Below are 20,104 nucleotides of genomic sequence, written 5' to 3' on the forward strand. Positions count from 1 at the left end.
TCATAATGACCAACATTCCTAATATCTCTCCACAATTAAGATTTTTAAGGGGAAGCAAAAAAAAAAAAAAAAAAAAGAAAACCCTCTGGAACAAAAACATTTTAAGACTTAGAATAAAGACCCTCATATCACTTTTCGCTGCTAGCCAGTCTTCCTCTCAGGAAGTAAAAAAAACTTAAGAGTTCAGATGCCAATAAAACCCTTTACAATTCCCGAAAGAATTGAAAAGGTATCTTTTCAACCAATATCTATCCTCGTAACATCTCTGGACATAATCCTGGCTCTTTGCTCACCCACACTCTATTCTCTTATTCTGAAAGCTTCTATTGCCTCTTCTCTATTCATTATTATATTATTATATATAATGCTATATTTACATTCCCTTCTCAAATTGCATGTCTTTGTGCGATCTGTGACCTGCCCATGCCGACTTTGGTAACTTGAGCCTTCATACCTCAGTGGTTTGTTGCCATCTTTTCCTGTCTTTCTTTTCTTTATATGTTCTATGGGTTATACTTTAATAGATCGCGTTCCTCAATATTGGTGTACAAAATGCAAAGACACCTGTTTCAGGTAAAGCAGCAATATATAAAAAGGTAAAATTAAAAAATATACATAAATGGTAGCCAATAAATGGTAGCCAATTCTGAGACATGAGAATCGTAGAAGTTTAAAATTAGGTGTGGAACAAACTGTTTTGATTAAGAGTTCATTGAATCTGCATTAACTTTGTTTAGGCAAAAATTGCGTTATAGATTATATCTGAACCTTTCAAATGCGTAGTAAATTTAAAATCTTATGCATCTGTGAATTTTTGCCAATTGTAGCCAGTTTAATTTTTGTCTTCAGGATTGTGACACATAGCTTAAGTTGTGAACTGGCATAATTTAATTTCTTTAAATTCATGCATGCAGTTGCATCACTTAATTAAGAATACAGCATAGAAATAATTTCTCAATTTATATAGATTACTTTATTCTAGTGATACATTTTTTGCATCCAAAGCTGCAAAAGTAGTAGCCAAAAACATCACAATAGGAAAGGACTGTGTGTTTGTTTGTCTATACTGTAAGGCACATTGCAAACCACTGATTACGTAATTATTCGGTTGTGTTTACTGTAATAAATTATATATTTCGCTTTCTCAGTCTTTGATCACAAAAGGTGTATATGTTAACTCTGACCAAGTGCAAAATTAAACCTGGGTAATTATGGGTGATGAATACAGATTAGGTCAGTAGTAGACACTAGAAAGATTTCTCTAGTAAACTATGCTTGAGACTCCGCTTAAGAATGACCCAAACTATAGTGACATAGTTGGCCACTGTGGGTACTTAAATAGGTGCTGAAATGAATAAGGTAAAGAGGTTGGACAGTTGTCGTGCCATCCTGCCTATTCAAAACCCTGCTTTCTATTTCTAGATGTGGCAATCTTAACATCAGAAAGACTGTAGCTTTATTCTGGCCAAAGAGAACATTGAATATGAAAAGATGAAGTGTGTGTTTTGATACTGCATTTAAAAAACTTGATCTTGATGAGTTAATATATGAAGGCAATGCTGACACAAAAACAAAAGCATAAGGTATGAATTACGGTGTCAGTGGCCTCCTTCACTCCAATAACCTAGAAACTTCAACTTTAGAATGAACAGAAAAAAGCAACCTATATAATCACTAAACGACTAATCTTCAGTACCTAACTGGCTTATATATGCTAAGTGATACGAAGGACGGGGCACTGTGACCGTGACCGTGTCAGAAGATATGAATGTTGTCATTTCGTACAGCTATCATTAAAGCAATCAATGTAAAGACCAGGTGAGAGTTTGGAGATTACGTTGATAAACTGCATTTATCTGATATGTGCATTCTTTATTCACTGCAACTACATAAAATGTTTACACTATTCTGTCATAAGAAGTATCAACAACTTCATTCAAATTCAAATTTAAAAGTGTATATCAGAAAACAGATGATCTCACAAAAGCCTGCAGTCATCAATCGGAGGTTTGCTCTATGTTACTTAAACTCAACAGCCTCCCAAACTGAACCTTTTTATACATTTCTGTCGGTGCTACTGAGGTTAATTAAAACAGAGAATACAGAAGTTCTCTAATAAAGTTGAAGGAAAGTCTTTACCGGCCTTTGCGAGTATTTTATAGAGTTTGCAATAGGCACATATCTAGCATCTCCTTCCATTTGGGAAAGCGCTGAAAACCTACTTTGCTTATTGGAGCAATTTACCTTATTTCAGGAATACATTAGAGTGTATTTGCCCTTTGCGATTCTGTCAATATACAAACATTGCTTTAATTTGCTCTGTCTCTCGCTAACAACTTGACTTTCCTCCCTAAGTTTCTAGTATATTATTTTGATACAAACTGAAAAACTTCAGTGTGTGTGTGTCATAAACATGTACTTGGTAACTGGGTATTTGGTGTTTCCTCTTTAAAGCATACCCTAGCTTTGTTTCCTGTATTATCTGCAACCTGAATGATGAGATTCAATTTGCTTAAGTATGTTTGCACTTGGGAGACAAATATGGAGCCCTATCGTCTATCTATGCAGGTATTTTGGATACCTGCAGGCTTCCAGTTTGGAAGAGAAATAGCATAGCCCTTCTAACTATGAGAGAAAGTCATAACTAGTAGATAAGCACCACAGTTTACATCGCTCCAAGAATGCAGGCAATCAGAATGCAGAGCCTGAATTGTCAATGGCTCCATACCCACTTTTGAACCTCAAAACACTAACAAATATGCAGAAGGCTGTTCTCGTTCTGTAAGTTTATTACAATGGTAAACTGACTGATGTGCCAAGAAATACATGTAATACTATCCTTCTAAAGTGTGATCACATGTCCCTTCAAAAAGATACATGTATGCTCCAAAAAGCATTGTTTAAACTAAAATCGAAGAAATTCTGCATCATATTTGTCCTAAAATCTGATTTACACATCATATGATAAGGGACACTGAAGAAATTTTTTGTCTTCGAAGACGCAGCTTTTCCGAGGTGTTGGTATGGCCAAACAGATGCTTGCCAACCAAAGAGACTTTGAGGAGATACTTGCATATTGCACATCGGTCTGAAAATCTGAAATCATGGTTTTAATTCCTCTAGCGGTAGTATTAGCTATGCCAGTGGTGCATCACGTTTGTGTTGCTGATAATCTTTCCCTCAGCAATGAGCTCCTGACCCACTTTCCAAGGGCTTCCTAAAGGTGCTTGATGATGAGGTGCAAGAGGTGTTTACTGGCAATGGTAAAAAGGGTTGGGGGCTGGTGGCTGAATCCCAGACTCTGTTTGGGAATGGAGCTGGCAAGGGTACAAGGCCTGGTTCATATTCGAAGGCAAGCATGTGATTCTTAAGATTCCAGGTATGTCCTACAACCGACTGGCATCGAGGACCTAAGAGAGTTTCACAAAGATGAACCTCTTTGTAGTTTCGTCGTGGTGCCAAAATAGCCTTTTTGTGGCATCGAAGTCGAGCGACGACACAGCATGACGCCTTTGGATGGAAGGGCAGGTCGCTCCCCCTGCCGCTGCAGCTCCACCAGCCCAGGCTCCTGAACCCTCCAAGCAAGTCCTGCGTAACCACAGTAAGTACTCCCCCCGCCCAGCCTCTCGCCCTCCCCTGCGCTACTCACCTCTTCTCCTGCTTCCCTCTTCTCCTGCTTCCCTCTTCATCTTTGATCTTCCTCTTTGCTCTCCATCTGTATTCTTCATCTGTGTTCTTCTTTCTTCCCTGCACCCCGTCCTGCGTGTTCTTTCTTCTGTCTTCATCTGTGTTCTTCTTCTGTGCTCTTCTTTCTTCCCTGCACCCCGTCCTGCGTGTTCTCTCTTCTGTCTTCATCTGTGTTCTTCTTCTGTGTATTTCATCTGTTTTTCTTCCTTCTCTTCTGCACCGCGACCTGCGTGTGCTTTCTTCTTCTTTGTCCTTCTTCTGTGTTCTTCATCTGTATTCTTCTTCTGTGTTCTTCTTTACCTTCTCCTTGGCACTTCTCTCTTCTGTTCTTCTGCTCCTCTTCTTCTTTACCTTCTTCTTGGCTCTTCTCTCTTCTGTTTTTCTGCTCCTCGCTCCTCTTCTTCTTTACCTTCTTCCTGGATCTTCTCTCCTCTCTTCTGCTCCTGACTCCTCTCTCTGACCTTCCTCACTCCCCACCACCTCTGTAACCCTCCCTCCCCTATCTTCCTATCTTTTCTTCCTAACTCCCCGCCACCTTTAAACCCCCCCTCCCCTATTTTTTCTCCCCTCTACCTGACCCCCCCACCCTCCGCTTTCCCGCCACCACCACCTGCTCGCCCCCGCCCCCCCTGCTCTCATTCGTCGCCCCACTCCCGCCCCCAGCTGACCCCTCCTCCCTCTTATGGCGCCCGTCCGCGCCTGGACCGCGCCCAGCGCCACGACCCCTGGCCACCAGCACTCCCAAACCCCGCAGCATCGATAGGACCCCGTCACCCTCCACGCCCTAAACCCGGGGCGCTCCAGCACCTGCTTCCAAGCCAACCCAAAACGCACCCACGGACCCTTCGTATGTCACACCTGCAAACTCACCTTCCACTGCGAAAACACCACGCCCGCCAGCCCACGCGCCAACAACCACCTCAAATGCATCCTGATCAACGCACGCTCCGTCCACAAGCACGCCGTTGAACTATGGGACCTCCTGGACTCCACCGGATGTCGCCTTCATCACTGAGACCTGAATGAACGCCTCCTCGGCCCCCGACATCGCCATAGCCATTCCCGACTGCTACAAGATTTCAAGGAGAGACCGCACCAACCAAGTAGGTGGAGGAATCTCCATCGTCTTCAAGGACTCCATCAACGTCACCACCTCCACCGAAGACACCCCCCTCGCCGCCGAACACCTGCACTTCCAGATCCACACCGACCCCAGGACCACACTCAGAGGAACTCTCATCTACCGACCCCCTGGACCACGCGCCCTCTTCAGCGACTCCATCACTGACTTCATATCCCCGCACGCCCTTGCCTCGCTGGACTACATCCTCCTCGGTGACCTCAACTTCCACCTGGAACAGAACAACGACCCCAACACCACCGCCCTGCTCGACAACCTCGGCCTCAAGCAACTGGTGAACACCCCCACCCACATCGCCGGACACACGCTAGACCCCATCTTCTCCGCCAGCAACCACATATCCTTCAGCCACTCCTCAGCTATACGCTGGACCGACCACAGATGTGTCCACTTCACCTTCTGACGCGAGACTCGCCACCTCCGCACACAACCCATCCCACGTCGACAGTGGAACAAAATCCCCGAGGAACAGCTTCTCTCCACTCTCAACGACAACCAACCCACCTTCTCCTCCGACCCCAACGACGCAGCCCTCAGCCTCACGAATTGGATCACCAACTGCGCAGACAACCTCGCTCCCCTCAGACGCCTCCCAAGACAGACCAACACCAAAAAACCTCTCTGGTTCACCGACACCCTTAGAGAATCAAAGAAAACCTGCCGCACCCTCGAGAAAGCCTGGCGCAAGGACCACACCGCAGACAACATGACTGCCCTCAAGAACGCTACCCGCGAACACCACCAACTGATCCGCGCCGCCAAAAGAAATTTCTTCACAGAAAGACTGGACAAAAACAGCCACAACAGCAGAGAACTCTTCAACATTGTCAAAGAGCTCTCCAACCCTAACGCCAACGCCATCACGCCCTCACAAGACCTCTGCAACTCCCTCGCCACCTTCTTCCATCGTAAGATCACCGACCTACATGACAGCTTCGGACACCAGACCCAGCCAACCACCACAGAACCTACAACCCCAGCCATCACCCTCAACGCCTGGACTCACATCAACACGGAAGAGACCAAAGCCACCATGAACTCCATCCACTCCTGTGCCCCCTCGGACCCCTGCCCACACTTCATCTTCAACAAAGCCGACGACATCATCGCCCCGCACCTCCAGACCATCATCAACAGCTCGTTTTCATCTGCTACCTTCACCGAGAGCTGGAAACATGCTGAAGTCAAAGCCCTACTGAAAAAACCTACGGCGGACCCAAGCAACCTGAAGAACTTCCGCCCCATCTCGCTCCTCCCATTCCCCGCCAAAGTCATAGAGTAGACCGTCAACAAGCAACTTACCAACTTCCTTGAAGACAACAGCCTACTCGACCCCTCTCAGTCCGGATTCCGAGCCAATCACAGCACAGAAACTGCCCTCATCTCAGTCACAGACGACATCAGAACCCTGATGGACAACGGAGAAACAGTCGCCCTCATCCTCCTCGACCTCTCGGCTGCCTTCGACACCGTCTGCCACCGAACCCTAATATCCCGCCTCCGCTCCACCGGGATCCAAGGACAGACCCTGGACTGGATCACCTCCTTCCTCTCCAACCGCTCCCAAAGAGTCTACCTCCCACCTTTTCGCTCAGACCCCAGCGAGATCATCTGCGGCGTCCCACAAGGCTCCTCGCTCAGCCCGACTCTCTTCAATGTCTACATGAGCCCCCTCGCCGACATCGTACGCAAACACAGCATCATCATCACCTCCTACGCCGACGACACTCAACTGATACTTTCCCTCACCAAGGACCCCACCAGCGCCAAGACCAACCTGCAAGATGGAATGAAAGACGTCGCAGATTGGATGAAACTCAGCCGTCTGAAACTGAACTCAGACAAAACAGAAGTCCTCATCCTCGGAAACACCCTGACCGCCTGGGACGACTCCTGGTGGCCCACGGCCCTTGGCACCGCACCGAACCCCTCAGACCACGCACGCAACCTCGGTTTCATCTTGGACCCACTTCTCACCATGACCAAACAAGTCAACGCCGTATCATCCTCCTGCTTCCTCACCCTCCGCATGCTCCGAAAGATCTTCCGTTGGATCCCCGCCGACACCAGAAAGACCGTGACCCATGCCCTCGTCACGAGCCACCTGGACTACGGCAACACACTATACGCAGGAACCACCGCTAAACTCCAGAAACGTCTGCAACGAATTCAAAACGCCTCCGCCCGCCTCATCCTCAACATACCCCACAACAGCCACATCTCCGCCCACCTGAGACACCTGAACTGGCTTCCCGTCAACAAAAGGATCACCTTCCGACTCCTCACCCACGCACACAAAGCCCTCCACAACAAGGGACCCGAACTCCTCAACCGCCGCCTCAGCTTCTACACTCCCACCCGTCCTCTTCGCTCCGCCAACCTTGCTCTCGCCGCCGTCCCTCGCATCCGCCGCACCACGGCAGGTGGGATGTCCTTCTCCTACCTGGCAGCCAAGACATGGAACTCCCTCCCCACCATCCTCAAGACCACCCAGGACCACTCCGCTTTCCGGAGACTACTCAAGACCTGGCTCTTCGAGCAGCAGTAACCCCTTCCCCCTAGCGCCTTGAGACCCGCACGGGTGAGTAGTGCGCTTTATAAATATTTATGATTTGATTTGATTTGACCTTTGCAGGGTGTGTTGACCTAGTCTCTTGAGTTCAGCAAGTGTCAGTTAGAAGACTCAAACCCAATGTTTTCTACCATTTTCGGCTGAACTCAGGGTTCCAAGGAAGATTCCTGTGGGAGTGGTCTCTGCCTGTGTCAAGGGGTGTTTAAAGAGCTTAAGATCGACCTTGTGGCATCTGTGGTACTAAAGAGGTGCATGGAATCAATTTGGTCTTTAAAAGAAGGATATGCGTTGGGCGTTTGCTCCACAGAGAGTTCTTGAAACTGCAATTCGTCCACCCCGGAGGCTTCTGAGAATGTGGCCTCTGAACTCTCCTCTCCTTGAGCTGAAGAAGATGACCTCCAGACTCTCACCTCCTTGGGCTCCTGGAATGTCCGACGGCCTTGCCTCTTCCTCATCAGTGCCGGCAAGTGTTCAGACTCAAAGATGTCCAGCATTTAATCAGAGTATTGCAGCTGCATCTTTTGGTAAGTCCATTGCCTTTCTCTCTGGTACAGGATGGTCTTCTTGCAGCAGAACGTATGGCAGGCATCACAGGACGCCTCCATGTGGTCTGGCTGGAAGCACATATTACAATCACCAATGTTCCACAGGTAACTGGTATTACACTTATGGTAGAATCAGAAGGGTGAACATTACATTCCCACATCCTAGGTGCATTGCCAAAAAATAACTGTGAAAATTTGGTTTGTCCAGAGCTGGAACCGGAGTGAGGGGTGCATCAAACTAACTAAGTTGCAAAAGTCCAGGTCCAACTTTAGATGGCAGGAGTATGCAGAGCTTCTGTACCTACCACCACACATGCCACGTTTGTGTGTATGTGGGGGGGGGGGGGGAAGGTGGGAAAGGGGGGCTGATTAGACAACGCAGTACTACACAAGGTAAAGCAGTAGACTTGCATACCTTCCAGTCATCCCATATACCCCAATGGCCATTAAAGTCTGTGTCACGTAAAGCAGGTTTTGCTTTCATGTTCCAATGCCTTTACAGGGATTTAGAATGTTGTTTATGTGTGCTGCATGCACAGATGCTGCTTATCACATTAAAGCCTGTCGTATTGGCATTTTCAATGCTGGGTAAAGTATCAAGAAGAGGTTTTCTTAGTGTGAAGAATTCATATAATAGATGAAGCACTGAATGTGACAATCCCGTAATTATCTACGTTTCATATACCAGTGCAATGCAATGGTTCTCGCATTTGCTCGCGTTAGAGCTATTCAAGTTATAAATTCCTAACTGGACTTTCCTTGCCACACAAACTGAAAATAAAAAATTCAACAGTTGACATAAGCGCCGCCGTAAGCGTGGAGACAGAGATAAAAGGAAACAAGCATTTGCAATGCAACGGGTCTCGCGTTTGCTCATGTTAGAGCTGATAGCGTTGTAAACTCATAACCCGCCTTTTCACCTATTGGCAAAAGTGCATTTATTCACGTAACCCGAAAAAGTGCAATTAACTATGTAAAGCGCTCGACTTCTGCCAAGCAAAATCGCGCTAGTAAATTAGAGAAAAAGTAGTCCACAAGCCGGACAGAAAACAGCGAGCCTCGCATGTTTTCTGTACTTGGTCGATGCGCTCGAGGAGGGCTAGCCACCGGAAAAGGCATGACATATGCATGCCTTAGACTAATGAAAGCAAGCAGATTTTAATAGGCAAGCCCACGAACCAATGAAAAACACGGACATGATGTCGACAGGGCTCCGAGCCCTTTTCTAAACACTAAAGCGTCTCACTGCAATACGCATGCACGAGCGCATGCAATGCAGGCTCGACCCTAAAAAGTTCACTCGCAGTCAAAGTTGTCAACAAAAGTGCAATTATCCATGTAACAGGGTCGAATGGCCGAGGCGGTAACAAAACTGCCCTAAGGAGGGACAAACGTAAAGCAGTTACCAACGAAAACAAAGGATTTTTGAAAGGCAAAGCCCGTGAAGGAGTGATAGTGATGGGTGTGGTTAAAAGCCCAGATACATACCAACACCTCGGAAAAGCAGCGTTTGTGCGCTGCTATGCTCGACCTAAAAAGGTATAAAGAGGCTATTCTGAGAGGATGGGAAACGAAGAAACAAAGCCATTAGAGGGAGGAGGGGAAAGCATTATTTTTAGCTAGCATTTCCCTGAAGGGAATGCTTGTAGCCTTAATTTGCTGTGCTGCTAAAACATTACTTGTATACTGCCTTGCTTTCTAATCTGGTCTTTGACTTGTGCACACAAATTGTGAGCATATCCAGGTATTTTGCTCCTGGATTACATTACTGTTCTGCAGCCTAATCTTGTAGCTCATCATGCCAGGTTAGCTTCATTAGATTAATTATTGCTGGACAGGCAGGGACACTTACCAAATACCCGGTATGATCCTCAAACCTCATGTGTTGAGGAGAGATGGCACCTATGGCTTTTGTACTGTGTACAGACTCGCCCTCTCCTCGCTGCCCGTTTTCCCAAACACACTGCATATAAGATTAGTTAGCCACAAGTTGACAGACTGATCCAGGAAGACAAAATACTATTTGCTTAGTTAAACTGGGTTATGCTTTTAATTGCAGTTAATGCTTTTAAAAAGGAAAAAGTGTGTCTTGTGTACAATGTTTCAAAATGTTTTTGTTACGAGATGTGTCTTTGGAAAAAAAGTGTTCCTGGGTTCTGAAATAAATATTACAATCACAAACTCGATATTATCACGGAATACCACGTTTCTCATGTCGAGCAAAAATTCAAGAACAAGAAGCTAGGTCTTATTCAGTAATTTAACTTCAGTGAAAATTCAAAAATGTTCAAAAATGTACAAATCTAAACCTTTGAGCGCACCAGAGCTGCCCTCATGACCGCAACATGCACTGGGACTGTCTCCGTCCGTACATCTGATACCAGGCTTAAGATGCATGTTTTACGGTAACAGTTCTGTAAAGCACGTGGCAATGTTCACATCATTCCCCTGCACAGCTCCTGCAGGGGAGTCTGCAAGATCTCACTGGAAGCACAGTCGGCAGGTGGGTGGCAGATGCTGGGTGTTCAGCACTCGCTGCGCTGTACTGCATGTACTGGGATTCCTGATTTGTGCTGCTTGGCTTGTCTGCTGTCCTCCCTTGAACTGCTCCTCGCTTGACAACGTCAAATACTTCCATTTCTTTCTAGTTCTTGGTGCCACATTCAATGGCCACTTGAGCATAAGTACCAAATTGAAGCGTCAGTATACAAAAATATAACAACGTGCAGGGGATAGGTTCGAAGGGAGACAAAAAAAAAACACAATTTCCCACTTCTGTTCACAGCTTTATGTGGACATTTCTACACAACTAAAACCCAAAATCTTGAAAAATAACAAGAAAACTATAACCAATAATCATGGTTTGGGAAAACGGACCAGAGCAGACTAGCCATACATAGGTATGTAGGGAGTAGGGTGAAAAGAAACTGGGTGGAGGGGGTGCAGGTCCTCGCCAACACAAATATAAGGACAACATAACTGAATAAAACATAGCTTTGCTAATTCTTTTATTTTCCGCACATCTCCACTGTTTACATACTCTTGATAGTTCAAAACAACAGTGTTTCAGAGACCACACAAGCCCCACCCCGAAAACAACGACGAGTCTTAACTGTGCTGTATTTTGTTATATAGTAGTGGGCAGGCACTACTCTCGGAATAAACCCTTTCCTTGACCACACCACATCTTACTCAGGATTTATCTTGCACATAAAATAATTCTGACAACTTAGCGGGGAAGCTTGTTGGAGTTTGTTGACACAAGAAGATAATTTACATTTGTTTAGAATTTTACAGATTCAAAATAGTTAAATTAAAACATCATGATTTAATGAATACCAAAGTTAGCAAGGGAATAAGGCCCAATGGTTAGAAAACTACATTTCTTTGCTTTTTTAACAGGAATTTTTCAAAAGTATGGGATAGAGATTAAAACCTATGTTGATCCTGCTTTACAAAAAAATTCAATATAGTGACACTGCATTCTAGATTTCAGGCAGCGTTTACACCGGTTTTCTTTTAGTACTGTTAAGAGGCTTCTAAAGTCAAAAACAATTGAGACAGTAAACATTAACGAAAAGGCACTCATGATTTGTCAGCGTCATTACAAAACCCAGGGACCTGCGCATGTTCGGCGTCTCTACAATGCAAGCAGAAGATTTCAAACCCAAAGGGTATCTAGACAATGGTCACAGACTTTAATCAAGAACGTCACATACAACACAGCCGATAAAGGAGCGGACAACCTTGGAGCATGTGTACCGCACACTCCCTTTGAATAGTCGGTGCCAGCGACAGTTTGATAAAAAAATCTTAGCAATTTTGCAATACTGGCAAACCGTGAAATCCAGGCTCGATTTTAAGACGTTCACTGATTCATACATCTTTAAGTCACATGTCATAGATTTTTAAAAATCATTGGGAGGCTCCTTTCCTCTGACCTCAACTAAGTAATTTGATTCAAGGGAAAGAATATACAGTTCAGGATCTTTTGTTTCTAAGAGCTCCACCTTTACCCCCCCCCCCCCCAACAACTCAACCATACACTACTTGGTGCACAAGGCATTCTCATTTAAAAACCCATCTGGCAAAGAGTTTTCGATAAGCAAGAGAGTTTGCATCTTTTCTGCTGTGTTTAAGAGCAGAAATGGCTAGGGCAGATAACAACTGATCTCTATCGGGATCCTTCCAACATCTGTTTAAGAGGAAAAGGCAGCCTGATTATGGAGGTAGACATTGCACATTTCTGGCAACATATCACAAAAGAAAGGTTTGAAATAATGTGTGTGGCTGCAGTTTGGATATTGCTGGGGGCCTTTGACATTCACCACTGTTGTGTCTTCCTGGAACTGAATATTGAACAAACAGACAAGTTACTTACCTTTGGTAATGCCCTATCTGGTAGAGGCAATTTCTAGTTGCAGATTCCCTACCTAAGAATTTCCCCAACTGTCGGAATGGATCCGGAGACTTTTCTCAAGCAGTACCCCTACACACCGTTAGGTGGCATTGATCGGCTCCACATCAGTCGTCGGCTGCGCTGGATATGATGTTGCAGTTCCTATATAGGTGCCACCCCAGCGAGGTGACATCAGTTTCTTTTCACAACTTTCAACACCAGAGTCGCAGAGCCATGATAAACACGAACTACTGGTGCGTCAAAACTAGGGCCCTGAAAGGGGAGTCCCTGTCCCTAAAAATCAGTCCGCAGAGTGGCGAGGATGGGTGGGTCGGTAAGGAATCTGCAACTAGATATTGTCTTTACTAGATAAGGCATTGCCGAAGGTAAGTAACTTGTGCACTGATAGAAACATCTAATTGCAGACCCCCCCAGTTTAGAACAAATACCCAAGCAATACCATCCACAGAGGTGGGTCTGCAAACTAAGAACACATCAGAGAGTCCTGCAGGCCTGAACAGGCAAAGTGCCCGCCCCTACGGACCTGACTGTCTAAGCAGTAGCGTTTGGTAAACGCGTGCAGAGATGACCACGTTGCTGCCTGACAGATGTCAAGGACTGGAGCTCAGTGAGCACGTAAAGCCTCCATGGGTTGCTTCTTAGCTAATGTGTAGCACATTTTAATGCAGAGTATGACCCATCTGGAGGTGGTTCCGTTCTGCACTGCTCGACCTTTCTTCGCACCCACATAACCCACAAAGAGCTGGTAATCCACCCATAGCTCTTTGGCACGATCAAGGTAGAACATCAACACTCGTTTTGGGTGCAGGCGGTGGAGTATCTCCTCTTCCTTAGAAAGATGCTGGGGTACGTAAAAAGTAGGCAAAGTGATGAATTGCCCTGCATAAAAGAGAATTACCACTTTCGGTAGACAGGAGAGTGGAGTGCGAAGCACCGCTTTGTAAGGATAGACTGAAAGGTAGAGCGGCTTAGATGACAATGCCTGCAGCTCACTCACCCTGCAGGCAGATGTGATGGCCACAAGGAAGGATATTTTCAAAGTGAGGAGTCTAAGAGGAAAACTGTGGAGAGGGTCAAGAGGAGCACACATCAGAAAAGTGAAAAACAAATTCAAGTCCCATGGGGGCATAATGAATGGGGACGGAGGAAACATATGAGTAAGGCCCTTAAGGAACCTATTTACAATAGAAGATTGAAACAATAAAGGGTGATCAGGCAACCATAAGTAAGCAGAGATTGCAGACAAATAACCTTTAAGAGTGCCCAGAGCTGAGCCCTGCTGGGCCAAGAAACAAATGAACAATAAAACCTCATCTAGAGGGGCAGAAAGGGGGTCAATAGGCTCATCTGTGCATCATGCCACAAATTTATTTCAATAACAGGCCTATACCATTTTGGTGGAGGGACGCCGGTTTGCCAAGATTACATTGCAGACTTTGGGAGACGATGAGAAGCTGTCAACTGCTGCCACTAAATCTCCACACAAGAAGGGGGAGACTGGACAGGTTTGGGTGAAGAACCCTTCCCTGCTGCTGCAACAGAAGATCCTACCAAAGGGGCAGTCTGATCGGAGGATTGATGGCCAAGCTCAATAGCTCGGGATACTAGATTCTTCATGCCCCCTCCGGAGCCACAAGGATTACTTGGGCCCAGTTGTTCTTGATCTTCATGAGAACTCTGGGCAGAAGTGGTATGGGCAGAAAGGCACAAAGGAGGACTGAGGTCCACTCGAGACAGAAAGCGTCGCAGAGTGAGTGCCATCTGTGAAAATCCAACGTGCAATACTGCTCATATTGCGCGTTCTATCCGGAGGCAAACAGATCTAGAAGAGACCTTGCGTCATATCCAGATGGAGACACCATTCATGATCGACTAAGCATTGTCGCTGAGTTCATCCGCTCTGACGTTAAGAGCCTGCCAGATGTTGAAGCACCAAGAAAATGCCCTGTTAGTCTAGCCACGTCCAGAGGCGCAGAGCCTTTAGACAAAGGGTCCATGACCCCCACCCCGCCTAGCTTGTTGCAGTACCACATGTTGCCTGTGAACACGTTGTAGGAAAGTCACTCTTTTTGGCATGATTACCCTTTCTTTTTTCCTGCTATCAGTGTGCTTAGACTGTTTTCACTGGCATCCTGCTAACCAGGACCCCAGTGATTGTGCTCTCTCCCTCCAAATTTGGTTGCCTAGGACCTTTCTGCACTCAACAATTGGCATACTGATGTCCCCTTATAAGTCCCTAGTATATGGTACTTAGGTACTCAGGCATTGGGATGCCAGGGGTCCCCAATGGGCTGCAGCATGTATTATGCCACCCATGGGAGCCCATGCAAAAAGGTTCTGCAGGCCTGCCGTTGCAGCCTGCGTGAAAAGGTGCATACACCCTTTCACCACAGGTCACTACACCAGGTCACTCTAAGTCACCCCTATGGTAGGCCCTTCTAGCCCAAAGGGCAGGGTGCAGGTCCCTGTGTGTGAGGGCACCCTTGCATGAGCAGAGGTGCCCCTACAAACTCCAGTTCCATTGCACTGGACTTCGTAAGTGCGGAGAAGACATTTTACCAGTGTACTGGACACAAGCCAATACCCGTATCCAGCTGCATAACGGTAACTTGAAACCTGGTCATGTTTGGTATCAAACATGTCGTAATCATACCCCAATACTAATGCCAGTATTGGTTTATGATTCCATGCACTCTGGGGGCTCTTTAGAGGACCCCCCCGTATTGTTCCTACCAGTCTTCTAGGGTTTTCCGGGCAGCCTGAGCTGCTGCCACCCCTCAGACAGGTTTCTGCCCTCCTGCTGCTTGACCAGCTCAAGCAGGGGAATGAGGAACAGAGGATTTCCCCTTGGGAATAGGTGTTACAAGGTTAGGGAGGGGTAGCTTCCCCAAGCCACAGGTTTGCTGTGAAGGGCACATATGGAGCCCTCATTGCATGAACTCCTGGTCCCTGCTGTGGCGCAAAGGAAAGGGGAGTGACCACTCCTTTGTCCATCACCACCACAGGGATGGTGCCCAGAGCTCCTCCAAGTGGCCACTTGATTTTGCCATCTTGAAACCAAGTTGTCAGAGGCTCCTGGGAGCATCTGAGTGGCCGGGTCAGGCAGGTGATGTCAGAGACCCCTCCTGATAGGTGGTCACCGTGCAAGGTGACCAAACCCCCTTTTAGGGCTATTTAGAGACTCCCTTGCAGATGGGTCCCCAGATTTGACTTGCAAGACTTCACCAGGACTCCTCGTTTATTTCTACTTCTGGCCACTGGAACCGCAACTGGATTCTTCAAGAACTGACAGGACTGCAACTCCGAGACTACCTTGCGTTGCAACATTGTTTTGCTGGCTCCTTCCACCAACTGCAACATTTCCCCAGCTGCGCATCCTCTGTAGTTTGAGGTACCGAGGGTGAAGGCCCCTGCCCTTTTTGGGCACCAGAAAGTAGGAGGAACAACGACGACCTACTTCGGGCACAGGGACCCTTTCTATGGCTCCCTTGGCAGAGAGAGACGTAACCTCCTTGCTAGTCTCTAAGGGGAGGGATTAGCCCCTTGGTACTATTTGCAAAACCCACCTATGAGACGTGATGGTATTCCAGCGAGGCAGGTGATGGCGAATCGTTCCTATGACTGGTGCCTGGGGGGGGGGGGGGGGGGGGGGGGGGGGGGGAGACAATCAGACTTGGAAGGTTTGGAGGCAGCTGCAGAAGGAAGGGGCGCAGGACTGGCCAGACCGCTGGCTCCTTGATCCAGGAGGGTGGTGGATCCTACATCTCCGACGACGCAGAAGCTGCTGCCTGGATAGTAACGGATGCGGTGGGACACCCTTTCCGTAGCCATGAAAGGGGGGAAAAACAGACTGATGGAAGCGAGGGGCAGCCGTGAGGCCCAAGGACCTGACTGGTAGCACAAGAACCCTTAAAGCGCTCAAATGCTGAGTCTGCTTTTTCCGAAAAGACGGATCCCATCAAAAGGCATGCCTATAAGGGTGGATTGGACAACCTCTGAAAAGCCAGAGGTCCTCAACCAGGCTTGGTGCCTCAGGGCCACCGCCGCTGCAACTGCTCTGAGCAGTGAGTCGTTGTGCTATTCCACATCAGATAGTGAACTTTGCTGCGTCTCTCCCGTCAGCAACTGCTTGAGAGAATACATTAGGGGCCTCTTCCGGGACCTGTGGCAGCACTTGCCCAACCGTATCCCACATTGTGTGGAAGTAACAACCCAAAAGGCTTGCAGTGTTCATGGACCCCAATGGCAGGTTGGAGGAAGAAAATGTCTTCCCAAGGTGGTCCAGCCTCGTGGATTCCCTATCCAAGGGAGCAGAAGGCAACATGCCCTGGGATGTGGAGACTTGGATAAACAAGCTCTCAGTGGTGGGATGGGGAATGCTGGGTCAGTTTGGGCAGGCTGATGGCAGCGGGCAATAGTCCTGTTCACAGGAGTCCCTGTGCTGGATTTGGACAAGATACCCAGCAGGACATCGGTAAGGGCTTCATTAAAGGGCACTAGGGTTTCAGAGGATGAAGCCCCAGGCTGCAGCATCTCTGTCAGGAGGTTAGTCCCAACTGTCATCGAAGGCAGCTCGAGGCCCAGGACCTTGGCCGCTCTCTGCACCAACACTAAGTAGGACTCTTCCCCTCCTCTGCAGCCACAGTAGGTGGAGAAAGTATGCCACTGCCTTCACCCAGGTCTGCACACCAATTCAGAGGTTCTTGGAGCTGGTATTCTAAAGGATCCAATGACCCCTCCCATTCCTCACCATACCCCAAACCATAAGAATAAGATCAGGATCCAACATAGGGGGTAAGATCCCCATCGACGCAGATCCGGCTCTGTGTGGGAGCAAGCAATGAGGAGTGGGTTGGCGCCGCTGGTGGGCATGGGTGGCGCTAAGAGTGTCGGAACCGGTGTCGGGGAAGGTCAAGGTGGTAAGACCGATGCTGGTTCTGATCCAACTGAGGGGAGCCCTTCCGACCATGCGGGCCCTAAGGCGCTCCAGCAGAGTCGGACTGCCAAAAAATAAGACGCATGGCCTAATAAAACTCTCTGAGTTGGGCAAAAGTTGCTCCAACTCCTGGAAACTCTGGGAGGCGTGGAGCTGACCTAGGCGCAGGCTCTGCAGATGGAGGCCTAGAGCGACAAAGCTCCCATTCCCTTTTCTCCTCAGATAATGGACTGGGTGAAGTCAAAGAACGTTTGTTCTTCTTCAACTTCTTCTTGTGCCTCAAGTAACCCAATCGTCCCGAAGACTTGGAGTGGGACGATGATGAGGGGGAGCTCTGCATCAGATCCCAGGACTTTTCTCTCAACCGGAATCAAGTCTTACGCGGAGCTGAGAGCTGGGCTGCCAGGAGCTTTAGGGACCGCACCCCTTAAAGCTTTCAGATTCATGGCCTGGCACTCGTAGCATGACTTTGGGTAGTGGTTGCGCTCCAGACCCAAAGGCACACAAGGTACGGATCCGTCATGGACATCACCAGATGGCAGGATCTGCAAGGCTTGAACACGGTCTTACGTGACGACATCCTTGACACACCAGGAGTGTAGACACCCAAAAATCTCCAACAAAAAGTCGAAAAAGACCAGTCAAAATGTGACTGAGAGGTATCTCTTTCTTCAGATCAGCTCTAGCTGGTGCAGAAAGAAAAGATCTAAAGTCAGCACACTGGCGTGGTGCCTATATATGAACCGCAACGTCATATCCGGTGCGGACGCTGCTGATGACTGACACGGAGGAGATTGAAGCCAACTAACAGCCTGCAGGGGTAATGCTTAAGAAAAATCTCCTGATCCAGACTGACGCCTGGGACAAATTCAAAAGAAGGGAATCTGCAACTAGACGTCCCTATCAGATGTGCTAGATTTGACAATTTGAAGCTCTATTGTAACTAGAATTCATGCACTAAAGTGGTAACTAACACACTATTGTGCTTAAAACGTTTTTTTAACAAAGCTATACATTACCCCTAAAAATGAAACAATTACATCAACAGCATTTTCAGTACATTAAAAACCACATCTTATTGGAGGGAAGCAGACATTAAGAGCAGCAAGGAAACTCTAAAGAAAACACAAAACAACGATTCATCCTCTTTACCCCTGCATCAGCCACCAAGATCAAACATCCATGCAAGGGAAACACATCAAAACTGCTTTGTAGCAAGGCAGAACATCACCAAATGCCCTGTACATCGTGGTAATGTCTGCAAATCACAGTGGCCTGCTTACTCAATAATTGATACATCACTTCATCTGAAGAACAACGCTGCAAAGAAGAAATAAATGACTCCCCTAACTAGTAATAACAAAACAATCCAGCTACAAATCACTGGACTTTCCAAGAAAAGATCCACACCTAACAAATAAAACGTTCTGGTTTCGCACTCAACTGAAAGATATTGTTCACCTTACAGATCAATATACAACCGTTACAGCTCAATGCCAGTTTCTAAGGTAAGGATGGCTTGACTAAGTTAATAACAACATTGTTACTGAGAAAAGTCCCTGCATTTACAGAAATTAACATAAAACTTACAATTCTACCCAACCCTAGATAGCTGAGCGGATGCCAAAGACCTTGTTCTCACAAGATCAGACTGTGCTATTGTGATCGACTGTCAGTTATCCAAGACGTTCTCTGGCAGGAGTGCTCATACATTCTGTGCTGCGCCGCTATATGCACTTTTTGCTCCTTGTAAATAGCTGATTTGTACTTTTAACGGCGTTTTTTAAAAACTGAATGCATGCTGTATCTTACTGTTTTTTATAGCTTTTATGGCTGGTTCGAGCAAAATAAATCATACTGACTGAGCTAGTGCTCAACTGTAAACAGCCTACCTTGATTCAGCTCAAAACTGCGTAAAGCAATCCAACAAGCCATACCCTACCTTATCATAAGGAGCAGATGCTTTGATCACCTTATCCACAGACAACGATTTCACTCCACTACCTGCTATGTGACGCGCTTATTATCCTCTATTTGTCACAGCAAAACTAAGTTTCCAATCAAATACACCTCCGTCAAGAAAAGTACCACTTACAAATGGCTCACCTATCTAGAATGCTGGATCCACCGGAGGTATTTAACACAGATAGCTAAAATGACCACAACAACACATTGGCCATATTTCAAGAGACATTCCACGTCTACAAAAGCATTACTGGAATAACCACTCTGTGCCCTCGACAGAGCTCCCCCCTCGCTATCAAACTGAACAGCCGCCAGTGGAGTGTGACGCTGCCAAACAAACTCATGATTTCTTCGCAATACAGCGGTTTACCTTGTTTACCAACAACCAGGAGCCTGTTCCCTTGTTCAATCCATCAGTGTCTGCAGACAACCTACAGTCAGCACTCATGAAAGATAACGCAACTGCTTGCTTCCATGCCCTACAGGTTAAAGCTTGTGAAGCCCTCTGCTAACCTTTTGGGCCTGTTCCTGAATTTAGAAACTATTATACCAAAGCACAATGACATGTTAACGGAGGGCTCCCCGCCAGTGTTGGCTACACTGTGTACAGTTGTCGTAATGAGAAAGCTTCCTGTCCAAAGACAAACACCTGGTGTGGGTTATGCCATCAAGGGGCCTTAGGTGAATGCTCTTGGAATGGGGTAGGGCAGGTATTCTTTTTTGAAGAAAAAGAGGCTGCTCTTAATAGAACTCTCTTTTGGAAAAAAATAATTTCCCTTAGGAGTTCTTCCAACTCCATTATTATTATGTCGATTAACAAAAATAATTGAAATATAAA

At 46.8% G+C, this 20,104-nt stretch overlaps 1 protein-coding gene across 8 annotated transcripts in view; it reads right to left on the reverse strand.

Annotated features, from left to right (window-relative positions):
* The window catches only part of ERC1 (ELKS/RAB6-interacting/CAST family member 1), a 1,341,708-nt gene that overhangs the window by 431,927 nt on the left and 889,677 nt on the right, over nucleotides 1-20,104 (reverse strand). The gene's annotated exons all lie outside the window — the stretch shown is intronic.

Source organism: Pleurodeles waltl, chromosome 4_1 (genome assembly GCF_031143425.1).
Source record: "Pleurodeles waltl isolate 20211129_DDA chromosome 4_1, aPleWal1.hap1.20221129, whole genome shotgun sequence".
Lineage (NCBI taxonomy): Eukaryota > Metazoa > Chordata > Amphibia > Caudata > Salamandridae > Pleurodeles > Pleurodeles waltl.